At 41.6% G+C, this 16,118-nt stretch overlaps 1 protein-coding gene and 1 pseudogene across 1 annotated transcript in view; both read right to left on the bottom strand.

Annotated features, from left to right (window-relative positions):
- SMARCA1 (SNF2 related chromatin remodeling ATPase 1) overlaps positions 1 to 16,118 on the bottom strand; it is a 1,054,017-nt gene that overhangs the window by 485,603 nt on the left and 552,296 nt on the right. The window lies entirely within an intron of this gene.
- LOC112934658 (Y-box-binding protein 1-like) overlaps positions 7,067 to 16,118 on the bottom strand; it is a 45,614-nt pseudogene continuing 36,562 nt past the window's right edge.

Below are 16,118 nucleotides of genomic sequence, written 5' to 3' on the forward strand. Positions count from 1 at the left end.
TGCTTCTGCTTCTGCTTCTGCTTCTCCCTCTGCCTATGTCTCTGACTCTCTCTGTAGTTCTCTGTGTGTCTTTCATGAATAAATAAATCTTTAACAAAAAGAGATAGCTGATCAACCTGGAATAAAGGCTTCAAGGAGGTGGGAGAAAGCAGACAACTAGTTCACTTTAGGCACCGCCCTTACTCCTCTTTCAACTGCTCCCTACCTCATCTACACATAGATAATGCTATGGAAAAGAGCCATCTGAGCCTCCCAGGTTTGAGATTCAATCTATGTTTAAGAAGCATTGGGGATCCCTAGATGGCTCAGCGGTTTAGCACCTGCCTTTGGCACAGGGCGTGGTCCTGGAGTCCCGGGATCCAGTCCCGCATCGGGCTCCCTGCATGGAGCCTGCTTCTCCCTCTGCCTGTCTCTCTGCCTCTCTCTGTGTCTCTCATGAATAAACAGAATCTTTTTTAAAAAATAAAGAAGAGGGATCCCTGGGTGGTGCAGCTGTTTGGCGCCTGCCTTTGGCCCAGGGCGCGATCCTGGAGACCTGGGATCGAATCCCACCTCGGGCTCCCGGTGCATGGAGCCTGCTTCTCCCTCTGCCTTTATCTCTGCCTGGTCTCTGCCTCTCTCTCTCTGTATGACTATCATAAATAAATAAAAAATAAATAAATAAATAAATAAATAAATAAAGAAGAAGCATTAACAGAACAGCAGCAAATGTAGACATAGAAAGATGGGGGGTGGAAAGGAAATGACACAACTGGTAAAAACTATTCTGTCATACAAAGTAAGTATCCACCACTACCTTTTTATAGAGTTAAAATAATTAAAACCTCAGCTTTACATCATTTACATCTTACTACAAATGATCTTTTCCGAAACGAAGGCTAGCTGCTAGTTGGTTTCCCTGGAAAGTAGGAGGTATTTGAAGGGCCTGATGATCTAAGGTTGGAAGACAGAGCAACAAAAGCAGTCTTCCCAGACTTCATAATCTTTTAATGTGCTTGATGCATAATTGCCTCCTGTCAGAGATAGGGCTGACTACCCCATTGGGCACAATAGCCACAGTGCCTGAGGCCCAAAAAACTGCTTTGCGTTCTTTCAGAATTAAAAGAAACCCATGAACTTTTAGGTAGAAAAAAAAGTTTTATCATAAAATATTAACATATTCATCTTTATACCAATATAGTCATAGGATCTTATTTTTAATATTTCTTATATGGAGAAAGAGGCCATTGAAGGCAAAAGTTCATAGGACCCACAAAAGTCATAATGTGGCATAGGTCCCAGATTGTGTTTCCAGGGAAGCAAACACTGAGAATTTAGCATCTAGGATGTTTATTAAGAAGTGCCTGTGGTAGCAACACTTGTCAAAGAAAGGAAATTGAAAGGAAGGGGAGGGGTAGACATGGAGTTGCAAGGCAGGCTCAAGGATGACTAGGCTGTCTCCACAGGGAACTCTGGAGCCTCTGGAGCTAGGATGGCTATTCAGAGTTGTTCCAAGTTGGACTGAGATAAGAGGGCTTTTTATTCTTACATCCATCATAGGATATGAATGATCTGGGAAGGAGTGCGACTTGGAGTGAGGCGATCCTCTGCAGCTGGAGGCTGTCTTTCTAACCTCACTCCCAGTAGCAGAGCAATGCATCCTTACTCAAAGGAGGATCAAGACAGCACTTCATAGGTTCCACTACATCTCTTACACTCATCCGAGGGGAAGAGTCTTTTTTGGTAAGGGATCAACAGCACCTCTGCTGAACTAATGGCATTATACCCCCAGTCTGTTAAGAATAGGCACAGGAAAGACATCATAAATTAAATCAAATACATTATGTAGTGCATTTATTTTTATCTCAGTCTACAGCCCTTGGGTTATTTTTATCACCTTTTAAAAAAGAAAATTCAGCTCTCCCTGGCCATCTCATCAATTTGCTACATTTGAATTCTGAAATCTATACATCCATATAAAACTTACACGTCCTGCAAGCATATTTTTATCCCCACATAAAATTTATATCAGCAATGTTTTGCCAATATGGCTATCATAAAAGTTTTGTTTAGATTGAGAGACTGAGCTCTATAGGTTGTAGATAACAATTTCCTTGGTACAGAACAACCAATCATATAAGTTATAGGATAGTGTGTGGCTGTCTCATGCACACATTTATTAGCATAAATGTGTTCATCTTCCAAATAGATAAGAAACAGACCAGGTACCATCTTATCTATAGCACCTGTCTCACATCTATTTTGCATAGGTAGCAAAATCCAGAGAAGGAATGAAAATCAGCATCAACCCAAATAAAAGAGTTAGCTTAATAAAACCTGTTCAAGGAAGAGAGAAGACTGAAGGGGATGAGGGGTTGTACTTGGGAGTTTGAATAAAGGTAGAGGTTTTAGGAAACATTACCTATTGATTTTTCACTTGAGAGTGGTGGAGGGAAGATCTCCTGCTAGATTTTTTTTAATTACTATTATTATCACCATTATTCCAGGGAAGAAACAATAAAGTAGAAATGCCTATTTTCTTCTTTAGCGAAATACCTATCACCTCCTGCTTCATTCCTCTCCTCCCTAGATTTGATTATTTGGAGATAACTTATGAAAAGCAATTTCAAAGTCTGTATAGCACTATGCTCATTCTCTCAAGTATCCATTTTAATGGGTTTTACAGGTCCTCTGTTTCAGATTATGTAATCGTAGGCAAAATCCATTATCTGACTCTAGCAATTGACAGACACAGATTTGATTATACAATCCTGAACCACTAGGGAAACCTTTTATTCTTCTTGCAAACCCATAATTGCCTGAGCTTTCCTTTGCAGCTGCCTGCCTCTCGGCAACCCAGTTGGGTTTCACTTTGCAGACTACTAACTCCTAATCACAAACTCCAGTGTTTCTGATAGAGAAAATATCCATCGAGCACTAAAGCAAAATGTGAAGACAGACCATCCTTTCCTGTTGAAAAATGGCCCAAAGTCCTATTTCTACCTCACAAAGATCTCCTTCTGGGCTTTGCAGGGCCCACTTATTCTATATTAACAAAATTCACTACAAAAAAGACAAATCTGTAAACCGCTGGGAGCAGATATATGACTGAAGATAGGTGAGACAGCAGAAACTGACAGGAAATGTAAAATCATGTATTTGCTTTAAACAAAGGTTTACACCAACACTCCACAACACCAATACGTGGTACATTTAAGTGCACCTATACTTCCTTTTAAATTTTAATTATTCTTTTATTGGAGTTCAATTTGCTAACAAATAGCAAAACATCCAGTGTTCATTCCACCAAGTGCCCCCCCTCAGTGCCTGTCACTCAGTCACCCCCACTGACCTCCTATTCCACTACCCTTTGTTTGTTTCCCAGAGTTAGGCGTCTCTCATGTTTTGTCACCCTCACTGATATTTTCACTGATTTTCTCTCCTTTCCTTTATTCCCTTTCACTAACTTTTATATTCCCCAAATTAATGAGACCACATAATGTTGTCCTTCTCCGATTGAATTATTTCACTCAGCATAATACCCTCCAGGTCCATCCACGTCAAAGCAAATGGTGGGTATGTGTCGTTTCTAATGGCTGAGGAATATTCCATTGTATACATAGACCACATCTTCTTTATCCATTCATCTTTCGATGGACACCGAGGCTCCTTCCACAGCTGGGGTATTGTGGACATTGCTGCTATAAACATTGGGGGGAAGGTGTCCTCTCATGTCACTGCATCTGTATCTTGGGGGTAAATCCCCAGCAGTGCAATTGCTGGGTCCTAGGGCAGTTCTATTTTTAACTCTTTGAGGAACCTCCACACAGTGTTCCAGAGTGGCTGCACCAGTTCACATTCCCACCAACAGTGCAAGAGGGTTCCCCTTTCTCCACATCCTCTCCAATATTTGCTGTTTCTTGTCTTGTTAATTTTCCCCATTCTCACTGGTGTGAGGGGGTATCTCATTGTGGTTTTGATGTGGTTTTGATCCCCTCCCTGATGGCGAGGGATGCGGAGCATTTTCTCATGTGCTTGTTGGCCATTTGTATGTCCTCCTCTGTGAGATTTCTCTTCATGTCTTTTGCCAATTTGATGATTGGATTGTTTGTTTCTTTGCTGTTGAGTTTAATAAGTTCTTTATAGATCTTGGATACTAGTCCTTTATCTGATAGGTCTTTGCAACTATCTTCTCCCACTCTGTGGGTTGCCTTTTAGTTTTGTTGACTGTTTCTTTTGCTGTGCAGAAGCTTTTGATCTGATTAAGTCCCAATAGTTCATTTTTTGTTTTTGTTTCCCTTGCTTTCATGGATGTATCTTGCAAGAAGCTGCTGTGGCCAAGTTCAAAAAGGGTGTTGCCTGTGTTCTCCTCCAGGATTCTTTTCTCCAGTGGATAGTCTTTCCTGCTTTGATGAATATTAGTTGGCCATAGAGTTGAGGGTCCACTTCTGGATTCTCTATTCTGTTCCATTGATCTATGTGTCTCTTTTTGTGCCAGTACCACACTGTCTTGATGACCACATCTTTGTAGTACAGCTTGAAATCTGTCATTGTGATGCCCCCAGCTCTGGTTTTCTTTTTCAATATTCCCCTGGCTATTCGGGGTCCTTTTTGATTCCACACAACTCTTAAGATGATTTGTTCCAACTCTCTGAAGAAAGTCCATGGTATTTTGACACGGATTGCATTAAATGTGTAAATTGCCCTAGGTAGCATTGACATTTTCACAATATTCATTCTTCCAATCCATGAGCATGGAATATTTTTCCATCTCTTTGTGTCTTCCTCAATTTCTTTCAGAAGTGTTCTATACATTTTAGTGTATAGATCCTTTACCTCTTTGGTTAGGTTTATTCCTAGGTATCTTATGCTTTTGGGTGCAATTGTAAATGGGATTGACTCCTTAATTTTCTTTCTTCAGTCTCATTCTTAGTGCATAGAAATGCCACTGATTTCTGGGCATTGATTTTGTATCCTGCCACACTGCCGAATTGCTGTATGAGTTCCAGCCATCTTGGGGTGGAGTCTTTTGGGTTTTCCAGGTACAGTCTCATGTCATCTGCAAAGATGGAGAGTTTGACTTCTTCTTTGCCAATCTGAATGCCTTTCATTTCTTTTTGCTGCCTGCTTGCTGAGGCTAGGACTTCTAGTTGAACAGCAGTGGTGAGAGGGGACATCGCTGTCATGTTCCTGATCTTAGGGGAAAGGCTCCCAGGGTTTCCCCATTGAGGATGATATTTTCTGTGGGCTTTTTGTAGATGGCTTTTAAGACGCTGAGGAATGTTCCCTCTATCCCTACACTCTGAAGAGTTTTGATTAGGAATGGATGCTGTAGTTTGTCAAATGCTTTCTCTGCATGTATTGAGAGGATCATATGGTTCTTGTTTTTTTCTCTTGTCAATATGATCTATCACATTGGTTGCTTTACGAATGTTGAACCAGCCTTGCATCCCGGGGATAAATCCCACTTGGTCATGGTGAATAATCTTCTTAATGTATTGTTGGATCCTATTGGCCAGTATCTTATTGAGAATTTTTGCATCTGTGGTCATCAGGGATATTGGTCTATAATTCTCCTTTTTTGGTGGGGTCTTTGTCTGGTTTTGGAATTAAGGTGATGCTGGCCTCATAGAATGAGTTTGGAAGTATTCCATCCCTTTTATCTTTCGGAACAGGTTTAGTAGAATAGGGGCTGTTTCTTCTTTAAGCATTTGATAGAATTCCCCTGGGAAGCCATCTGTCCCTGGACCTTGTGTCTTGGGAGGCTTTTGATGACTGCTTCAATTTCCTCTCTGGTTATCAGCCTGTTCATGTTTTCTATTTCTTCCTGTTCCGGTTTTGGTAGTTTGTGGTTTTCCAGAAATGCGTCCATTTCTTCTAGATTGCCTAATTTATTGGCATATAGCTGCTCATAATAAGTTTCTAAAATCGTTTGTATTTCCTTGGTATTGGTGGTGATCTCTCCCTTTTCATTCATGATTTTATTGAGTATTTTCTCTCTTCTTTTTAATAAGGCTGGCTAATGGTTTATCTATCTTATTAATTCTTTCATAGAACCAACTCCTGGTTTTGTTGATATGTTCCACAGTTCTTCTGGTCTCGATTTCATGGAGTTCTGCTCGAATCTTTATTAACTCTCTTTTTCTGCTGGGTGTAGGGTTTATTTGCTGTTCTTTCTCCAGTTCCTTTAGGTGTGAGGTTAGCTTTTGTATTTGAGTTCTTTCCAGTTTTTTGAGGGAGGCTTGTATTGGGATGTATTTCCCCCTCAGGACTGCTTTTGCTGTATCCCAAAGATTTTGAATGGTTGTGTCTTCATTCTCATTAGTTTCCAGGAATATTTTTAATTCTTCTCTAATTTCCTGGTTGACCCTTTCATCTTTTAGCAGGATGGTCTTTAACCTCCAAGTGTTTGAATTCCTTCCAAATTTCTTCTTGTGACTGAGTTCTAGTTTCAAAGCATGGTGGTCTGGAAATATGCAGGGGACAATCCCAAACTTTTGGTATCGGTTAAGACCTGATTTGTGACTCAGGATGTGGTCTATTCTGGAGAAAGTTCCATGCACACTTGAGAAGACTGTGTATTCAGTTGCATTTGGATGTAAAGTTCTGTAAGTATCTGTGAAATCCATCAGGTCCAGTGTGTTATTTAAAGCTCTTGTTTCTTTGGAGATGTTGTGCTTAGAAGATCTATCAATTACAGAAAGTGCCGTGTTCAAGTCTCCCAGTAGAAGTCTATTATTATCTAAGTATGTCTTAACTTTGGTTATTAATTGATTGATATACTTGGCAGCTCCCACATTAGGGGCACAAATATTCATGATTGTGAGGTCCTCTTGTTGGATAGATCCTTTAAGTATGATATAGTGTCCCTCTTCTTCTCTTACTACAGTCTTTGGGATAAACTTTATCTGATATAAGGATGGCCACCCCTGCTTTCTTTTGAGGACCATTAGAATGGTAAATGGTTCTCCAACCTTTTGTTTTCAGGCTGGGGGTGTCCTTAGGTCTAAAATGAGTCTCTTGTAGACAGCAAATAGATGGGTCTTGCTTTTTTATCCAGTCTGAAACCCTGCGCCTTTTGATGGGATCATCCCTTATCTTTCTCATTGCCATCTTTCTAGGCTGTCTTTGGCGAGAAGGACCTCTAAAGAATCGTGGTCTATAACCTCGATACATATTCTGTCTCACTGGTCTACCTTGTTCTCCTACACCCTGGTTGTCAGCACTTTCCATCACTTCTCCCTGCACAGGAGGGTTAGAATACTGTGGTAGATGCCCATAGGGTCTCCGCATGTAGTAAGGTGGGAACCGTCTCCTGCGGTGGGGCCTACGCTGTTGGGCCTGGCCTTCGGGAGCACTTTCCAACCCCGTTCTTTTCCCCACTCTCACTATTGTAATTCTGCTGGTAATTGCGTGGAGGACCACTGCAACGTGGATAGCGTCTATGGTTACGGTCTGCTGCATATTTATTGCCTTGCACTGGAACTCCACCAGGGCCTATAACATTTGCTGACTCCTCACCCTTTTCTCCTTCAACAACATCAAACTCCACAGTCTCTCCATCTCCTACACTGTGAAGGTACTTCCAGGGGTTATTCTTCTTTATGGCAGTCGGGTGTACAAATACATCGTCCTTGGTATTATTCCTGTTGATGAAACCATATCCATTTCTTACATTGAACCATTTTACTGTTCCCAAACCTTCATTGTGATGAGCTTCTTGTCCCCGCTGGCAGGCACTGCCAATGTGAGGCTGCCCAGGCCGCCACTCCCTGCACCGCTGCAGATGGTGCCAGGTTTGGTGTCTGCAGCACTGAGGGTGGGGGCAGCAGGGGGGCAGTGGGAGACTTCTGGGTCTTGCCCCGCTGCTCATGGTTGCAGTAATGGTGACTGGGTCGGCTGTGGCAGCTGCAGCTCCTCCCTGGGTGTGATGGTAACTAGAGTGCACCTATACTTCTCGATGAGTTGACTTATAACCTTCTGCTTGAACCTTTCATTTCCTTTATATCTCGTTAGTTTCACCAAAACAATCCCCATCCTAGAGTATGGTAGAGTATCCTGTATATAGTTGGTTCTCAATATTAGTACATTTCTTATTAAAGAATGACTAAATTAATGTGTATTGAATACATACTATAAAATGGAGTATTAATGGAGTCATTCATAGCTAAAAGTGAGAGAATATATGCGAAAATGCTTAACACAGGGCCTGGTACTCAATACATGTTGTTTTTACAAAGTTTACTTTTTTTAGTCCAAAATGTATTAGAAACATACTTGATAGAAGAGGATGCAATCAGAACCTCAAGTTTAATTCCTAAAACGATGAATATTTTCTCCAAAACATTCCAAGGTTAATCAGTAAAACCAGGAATTTTGCTGTAGGAGTATGAGTAATCTATTTGGTCAGTATGTCAATTAAATTGAAGAAGATGAAATAATCAAATTAAGAAAACTTTAGTGACTTGTGTACACACACATACATAAATGAACATAAGGGATAGGATTACCAAAAAAAAAAAAAAAAGAAAAAAAAAAGAAAAAAAGAGGGGGGATAGGATTACCACGATGAATGTGGACTTAGAACATAATAAACATGGTTTTCCTTCTTATGGAAAATAAAGATCTTAATATAAATCTGACATTTTGAGGAGGAGGGGCAAGATGGCAGAAGAGTAGGGTCCCCAAATCACCTGTCCCCAACAAATTACCTAGAAAACCTTCAAATCATCCTGAAAATCTAGGAATTTGGCCTGAGATTTAAAGAGAGACCAGCTGGAATGCTACAGTGAGAAGAGTTCGCGCTTCTATCAAGGTAGGAAGACAGGGAAAAAGAAATAAAGAACAAAAGGCCTCCAAGGGGGAGGGGCCCCGCGAGGAGCCGGGCTGAGGCCGGGGCGAGTGTCCCGAGGACAGGAGAGCCCCGTCCCGGAGGAGCAGGAGCTGCACCAACCTTCCCGGGCGGAAAGGCGCGCGCAGGGAGAGCAGGACCCAGGGCGGGGATGCCCTCGGGCTCCCTGGGACACTAACAGGCACCTGCGCCCCGGGAGAGTGCGCCGAGCTCCCTAAGGGCTGCAGCGCGCACGGCGGGACCCGGAGCAGCTCGGAGGGGCTCGGGCGGCGGCTCCGCGGAGGGGGCTGTGGGGCTCCGGGAACAGCTCGGAGGGGCTCAGGCGGCGGCTCCGCGGAGGGGGCTGCGGGGCTCCAGGAGCGCGAATCCAACAGCGCAGGCCCCGGAGCAGAGGGTGCCGGGACACAGCCCAGGATCCGGCCTCCCCCAGGGACAGGCAGAGGCCACGAGGGCCCAGGACAGCAAGGACGCTCCTGCCCTGAGCTGAGCAGATCAGCGGCCCCGCCCGGGAGCCCCCAGGCCCTGCAGACAGAGAGCCCCGGGGCTACTGCGGGAGCTGATCCAGGGTCCCAGAGCTGCTGCCCTGCCACTGTGGCTTCCTCCCGGGGCCTCACGGGGTAAACAACCCCCACTGAGCCCTGCACCAGGCAGGGGGCAGAGCAGCTCCCCCAAGTGCTAACACCTGAAAATCAGCACAACAGGATCCTCCCCCAGAAGACCAGCTAGACGGACCAGTTCCAGGGGAAGTCAAGGGACTTAAAGTATACAGAATCAGAAGATACTCCCCCGTGTTTTTTTTTTTGTTGTTGTTTTTGTTTTTTTGTTTTTGTGTTTTTTTTTCTTTCTCCTTGATTTCTGATTGCTTCCCCCACCCCACCCCCCCTTTTTTCTCCTTTCTTTCTTTTTCTTTCTTTTCCTTCTTCCCCCCTTTTTTTTCTTCTTTCTCTTTTTTCTTTTTCTCTTTTCTTTCCCTCTCTCTCTTTTTCTCCTTTTCCCAATACAACTTGTTTTTGGCCACTCTGCACTGAGCAAAATGACTAGAAGGAAAACCTCACCTCAAAAAAAAGAATCAGAAACAGTCCTCTCTCCCACAGAGTTACAAAATCTGGATTACAATTCAATGTCAGAAAGCCAATTCAGAAGCATTATTATACAGCTACTGGTGGCTCTAGAAAAAAGCATAAAGGACTCAAGAGACTTCATGACTGCAGAATTTAGATCCAATCAGGCAGAAATTAAAAATCAATTAAATGAGATGCAATCCAAGCTAGAAGTCCTAACGAGGAGGCTTAACGAGGTGGAAGAACGAGTGAGTGACATAGAAGACAAGTTGATGGCAAAGAGGGAAACTGAGGAAAAAAGAGACAGGCAATTAAAAGACCATGAGGATAGATTAAGGGAGATAAATGACAGCCTGAGGAAGAAAAACCTACATTTAATTGGGGTTCCCGAGGGCGCCGAAAGGGACAGAGGGCCAGAATATGTATTTGAACAAATCCTCGCTGAAAACTTTCCGAATCTGGGAAGGGAAACAGGCATTCAGAGCCAGGAAATAGAGAGATCCCCCCCTAAAATCAACAAAAACCGTTCAACACATCGACATTTAATAGTGAAGCTTGCAAATTCCAAAGATAAGGAGAAGATCCTTAAAGCAGCAAGAGAAAAAAAGTCCCTGAATTTATGGGGAGGAATATTAGGGTAACAGCAGACCTCTCCACAGAGATCTGGCAGGCCAGGAAGGGCTGGCAGGATATATTCAGGGTCCTAAATGAGAAGAACATGCAACCAAGAATACTTGATCCAGCAAGGCTCTCATTCAGAATGGAAGGAGAGATAAAGAGCTTCCAAGACAGGCAGGAACTGAAAGAATATGTGACCTCCAAACCAGCTCTGCAAGAAATTTTAAGGGGGACTCTTAAAATTCGCCTTTAAGAAGAAGTTCAGTGGAACAATCCACAAAAACAAGGACTGAATACATATCATGATGACACTAAACTCATATCTGTCAATAGTAACTCTGAATGTGAACGGGCTTAATGACCCCATCAAAAGGCACAGGGTTTCAGACTGGATAAAAAAGCAGGACCCATCTATTTGCTGTCTACAAGAGACTCATTTTAGACAGAAGGACACCTACAGCCTGAAAATAAAAGGTTGGAGAACCATTTACCATTCGAATGGTCCTCAAAGGAAAGCAGAGGTAGCCATCCTCATATCAGATAAACTAAAATTTACCCCGAAGACTGTAGTGAGAGATGAAGAACTCTCTTCATCTGAAGATGAAGATGGAACTTTCTCCAGAATAGACCACATACTGGGTCACAAATCGGGTCTGAACCGATACCAAAAGATTGGGATAGTCCCCTGTGTATGCTCAGACCATAATGCCTTGAAATTAGAACTTAATCACAACAAGAAGTTTGGAAGGACCACAAACACGTGGAGGTTAAGGACCATCCTGCTAAAAGATGAAAAGGTCAACCAGGAAATTAAGGAAGAATTAAAAAGATTCATGGAAACTAATGAGAATGAAGATACAACCGTTCAAAATCTTTGGGATGCAGCAAAAGCAGTCCTGAGGGGGAAATACATCGCAATACAAGCATCCATTCAAAAACTGGAAAGAACTCAAATTCAAAAGCTCCCCTTACACATAAAGGAACTAGAGAAAAAGCAACAAATGGACCCCACCCCCAGCAGAAGAAGAGAGTTAATTAAAATTCGAGCAGAACTCAATGAAATCGAGACCAAAAGAACTGTGGAACAGATCAACAGAACCAGGAGTTGGTTCTTTGAATGAATTATTAAGATAGATAAACCATTAGCCAACATTATTAAAAAGAAGACAGAGGACTCAAATTAATAAAATCATGAATGATAAAGGAGAGATCACTACCAACACCAAGGAAATACAAACGATTTTAACAACATATTATGAACAGCTGTACGCCAATAAATTAGGAAATCTCGAAGAAATGGACGCATTCCTGGAAAGCCACAAACTACCAAAACTGGAGCAGGAAGAAATAGAAAACCTGAACAGGCCAATACCTGGGAGGAAATTGAAGCAGTCATCAAAAACCTCCCAAGACACAAGAGTCCAGGGCCAGATGGCTTCCCAGGGGAATTCTATCAAACGTTTAAAGAAGAAATCAACCTATTCTACTAAAGCTGTTTGGAAAGATAGAAAGAGATGGAGTACTTCCAAATTCGTTCTATGAGGCCAGCATCACCTTAATTCCAAAACCAGACAAAGACCCCACCAAAAAGGAGAATTACAGACCAATATCCCTGTTGAACATGGATGCAAAAGTTCTCAACAAGATACTAGCCAATAGGATCCAACAACACATTAAGAAAATTATTCACCATGACCAAGTAGGATTTATCCCCGGGACACAAGGCTGGGTCAACACTCGTAAAACCATCATTGTGATTCATCATATCAGCAAGAGAAAAACCAAGAACCATATGATCCTCTCATTAGATGCAGAGAAAGCATTTGACAAAATACAGCATCCATTCCTGATGAAAACCCTTCAGAGTGTTGGGAAAGAGGGAACTTTCCTCGACATCTTAAAAGCCATCTACGAAAAGCCCACAGCAAATATCATTCTCAATGGGGAAGCACTGGGAGCCTTTCCCGTAAGATCAGGAACAAGACAGGGATGTCCACTCTCACCACTGCTGTTCCACATAGTTCTGGAAGTCCTCGCCTCAGCAATCAGACAACAAAAAGACATTAAAGGCATTCAAATTGGCAAAGAAGAAGTCAAACTCTCCCTCTTCGCTGATGACATGATACTCTACATAGAAAACCCAAAAGCCTCCACCCCAAGATTGCTAGAACTCATACAGCAATTTGGTAGCGTGGCAGGATACAAAATCAATGCCCAGAAGTCAGTGGCATTTCTATACACTAACAATGAGACTGAAGAAAGAGAAATTAAGGAGTCAATCCTATTTACAATTGCACCCAAAAGCATAAGATACCTAGGAATAAACCTAACCAAAGAGGTAAAGGATCTATACCCTAAAAACTATAGAACACTTCTGAAAGAAATTGAGGAAGACACAAAGAGATGGAAAAATATTCCATGCTCATGGTTTGGCAGAATTAATATTGTAAAAATGTCAATGTTACCCAGGGCAATTTACACGTTCAATGCAATCCCTATCAAAATACCATGGACTTTCTTCAGAGAGTTAGAACAAATTATTTAAAGATTTGTGTGGAATCAGAAAAGACCCCGAATAGCCAGGGGAATTTTAAAAAAGAAAACCATAGCTGGGGGCATCACAATGCCAGATTTCAGGTTGTACTACAAAGCTGTGGTCATCAAGACAGTGTGGTACTGGCACAAAAACAGACACATAGATCAATGGAACAGAATAGAAGAAATGGACCGTGAAATGTATGGTCAACTAATATCCGATAAAGGAGGAAAGGCTATCCATTGGAAGAAAGACAGTCTCTTCAATAAATGGTGCTGGGAAAATTGGACAGCCACATGCAGAAGAATGAAACTAGACCATTCTCTTACACCAGACAGAAAGATAAACTCAAAATGTATGAGAGATCTAAGTGTGAGACAAGAGTCTATCAAAATCCTAGAGGAGAACACAGGCAACACCCTTTTTGAACTTGGCCACAGTAACTTCTTGCAAGATACATCCACAAAGGCAAAAGAAACAAAAGCAAAAATGAACTATTGGGACGTCATCAAGATAAGAAGCTTCTGCACAGCAAAGGATATAGTCAACAAAACTAAAAGACAACCTACAGAATGGGAGAAGATATTTGCAAATGACATATCAGATAAAGGGCTAGTTTCCAAAATCTATAAAGAACTTATTAAACTCAACACCAAAGAAACAAACAATCCAATCATGAAATGGGCAAAAGACATGAAGAGAAATCTCACAGAGGAAGACATGGACATGGCCAACATGCACATGAGAAAATGCTCTGCATCACTTGCCGTCAGGGAAATACAACTCAAAACCACAATGAGCTACCACCTCACACCAGTGAGAATGGGGAAAATTAACAAGGCAGGAAACAACAAATGTTGGAGAGAATGCGGAGAAAAGGGAACCCTCTTACACTTTTGGTGGGAATGTGAACTGGTGCAGCCACTCTGGAAAACTGTGTGGAGGTTCCTCAATGAGTTAAAAATAGACCTGCCCTACAATCCAGCAATTGCACTGTTGGGGATTTACCCCAAAGATTCAGATGCAATGAAACGCCGGGACACCTGCACCCTGATGTTTATAGCAGCAATGTCCACAATAGCCAAACTGTGGAAGGAGCCTCGGTGTCCATCGAAAGATGAATGGATAAAGAAGATGTGGTTTATGTATACAATGGAATATTACTCAGCAATTAGAAACGACAAATACCCACCATTTGCTTCAACGTGGATTGAACTGGAGGGTATTATGCTGAGTGAAATAAGTCAATCGGAGAAGGACAAACAGTGTATGTTCTCATTCATTTGGGGAATATAAAAAATAGTGAAAGGGAATATAAAGGAAGGGAAAAGAAATGTTGGGAAATATCAGGAAGGGAGACAGAACATAAAGACTCCTTACTCTGGGAAACGAACTAGGGGTTGGTGGATGGGGAGGAGGGCGGGGGGTCGGTGGGAATGGGTGACAGGCACTGAGGCGGACACTTGATGGGATGAGCACTGGGTGTTTTTCTGTTTGTTAGTAAATTGAACACCAATAAAAATTAATTTAAAAAAATAAATCTGACATTTACATTCAGTTCCCCATATTCTCTTAGGAGGACAGGATGCAAGCAGTGACCACCATTTGTGCAATGAAAGGGGAAAATGAAAAGCCAAGTGTTCTCTTTTGTCCAATTAGTTGTGGTTTCTGGAAAGAATAAAGATTATAGAGAAAGTAGAGCAAAGTGCAGCCAGGCCAAAGTTCAAACTGAGGTATCACTATCATTTTGTTAAGAACAGTCATTTTATATTTGGAGTTTCTCAAACTGTAAAATGATATTCATGTATGTTTCTTCAAAGATCTGGATTTCCTATAGTATTTATTAAAATTTTTAGATAATATAACAGTGTTGAAGCACTATAACTTATGTCCAGGTACTAAAAACATCAAACCAGAGACAGATTTTCATGTCTGCTGATTTACTAAACTAATATTTTCATGACCCTAAGATAATGTTAGCTAGTTCCTTCCCTAGTTGTAAAACCTGAAAGATTGATGAGATAAACTTGATGCCTGACCTTGACATTTGTAAGAGCAAGTTAAGTTTAAAGCTTGTCAAAAGACTGACAGTTCCTCTTTAAAATAAATTTCCCAGAATATTAAATGATGTTTTATGCACAAGTGCATTCAATTTGATTTTGCCATATCATAGAAATTACCAAGCATAGTGTTGGAATTTTTAGGTGGAAAAAAACCTTTCAATCTTTATTCTAAAGTTGAATTCTGAACCCCTGAGGATGGCTCCTTTTGAAATATCTTCCCAGTTATAAAGGTATTAAAGGCTTTATTAATAAGTCTGCTTTGAAAGCATAAAATATCTTCCTCTGTCCTTGAATGTAGTGGGCTCTCAAAAAATATTGTTGAAGTGTGCTGTGACTTTGTCTCCTTTTGAAGATTTATTACAAGGGGAAACAATGAGGAAGACCTCTTGACTCCAAAAATTAGAGACTAAGAAGCTTTGACATAGCTTTCCTAGTACACAGTTCAATGGATGAAGCAAGCTTGCCCTGGAAGAAACAATGCTGGATCTGGCAACTTGTAGCATCAGTGTCAGTATTGATGAACCAGAGGATTCTGAATGGCAGTGCTCCAGGGCTGAGACCTAGAGCCAAATTGGAAGTAAGGAACATAGGAGATGAGATGAGATCTAAAATAAACTAATGTTTACGTTTTACCTTATTGTCATCCTTGGACCACTACATCAAAATCACCTGGGGAGTTGTTACAAAAAAAGATTCCTGAGCTATACCCTAAATCTACTGAACCAGATTCTCGACTGGGGAAATACCTTGCAAATTGCAGTTTTAAGCAATCACCCTCAAGTGATTATTATGAATATCAAAGTTTCAGAACTACTAAACTGATACTTCTGCAAGTGGGCTAACATCCCAAGGTATAGCTCTCCCCAGGATTCTTTGCATTTGAAAAGGAGTTTAACCAACTATATATTCTATCATGAAGCAAAACCTGAAAATAGCAGCCAAGACTGTAGAAATATAGTTGCGTAGACACACAGGAGTGTGGAAAGAAACGTCAGCACCATAGGTTTTCT

Source organism: Vulpes vulpes, chromosome X (assembly GCF_048418805.1).
Source record: "Vulpes vulpes isolate BD-2025 chromosome X, VulVul3, whole genome shotgun sequence".
Taxonomy (NCBI): domain Eukaryota; kingdom Metazoa; phylum Chordata; class Mammalia; order Carnivora; family Canidae; genus Vulpes; species Vulpes vulpes.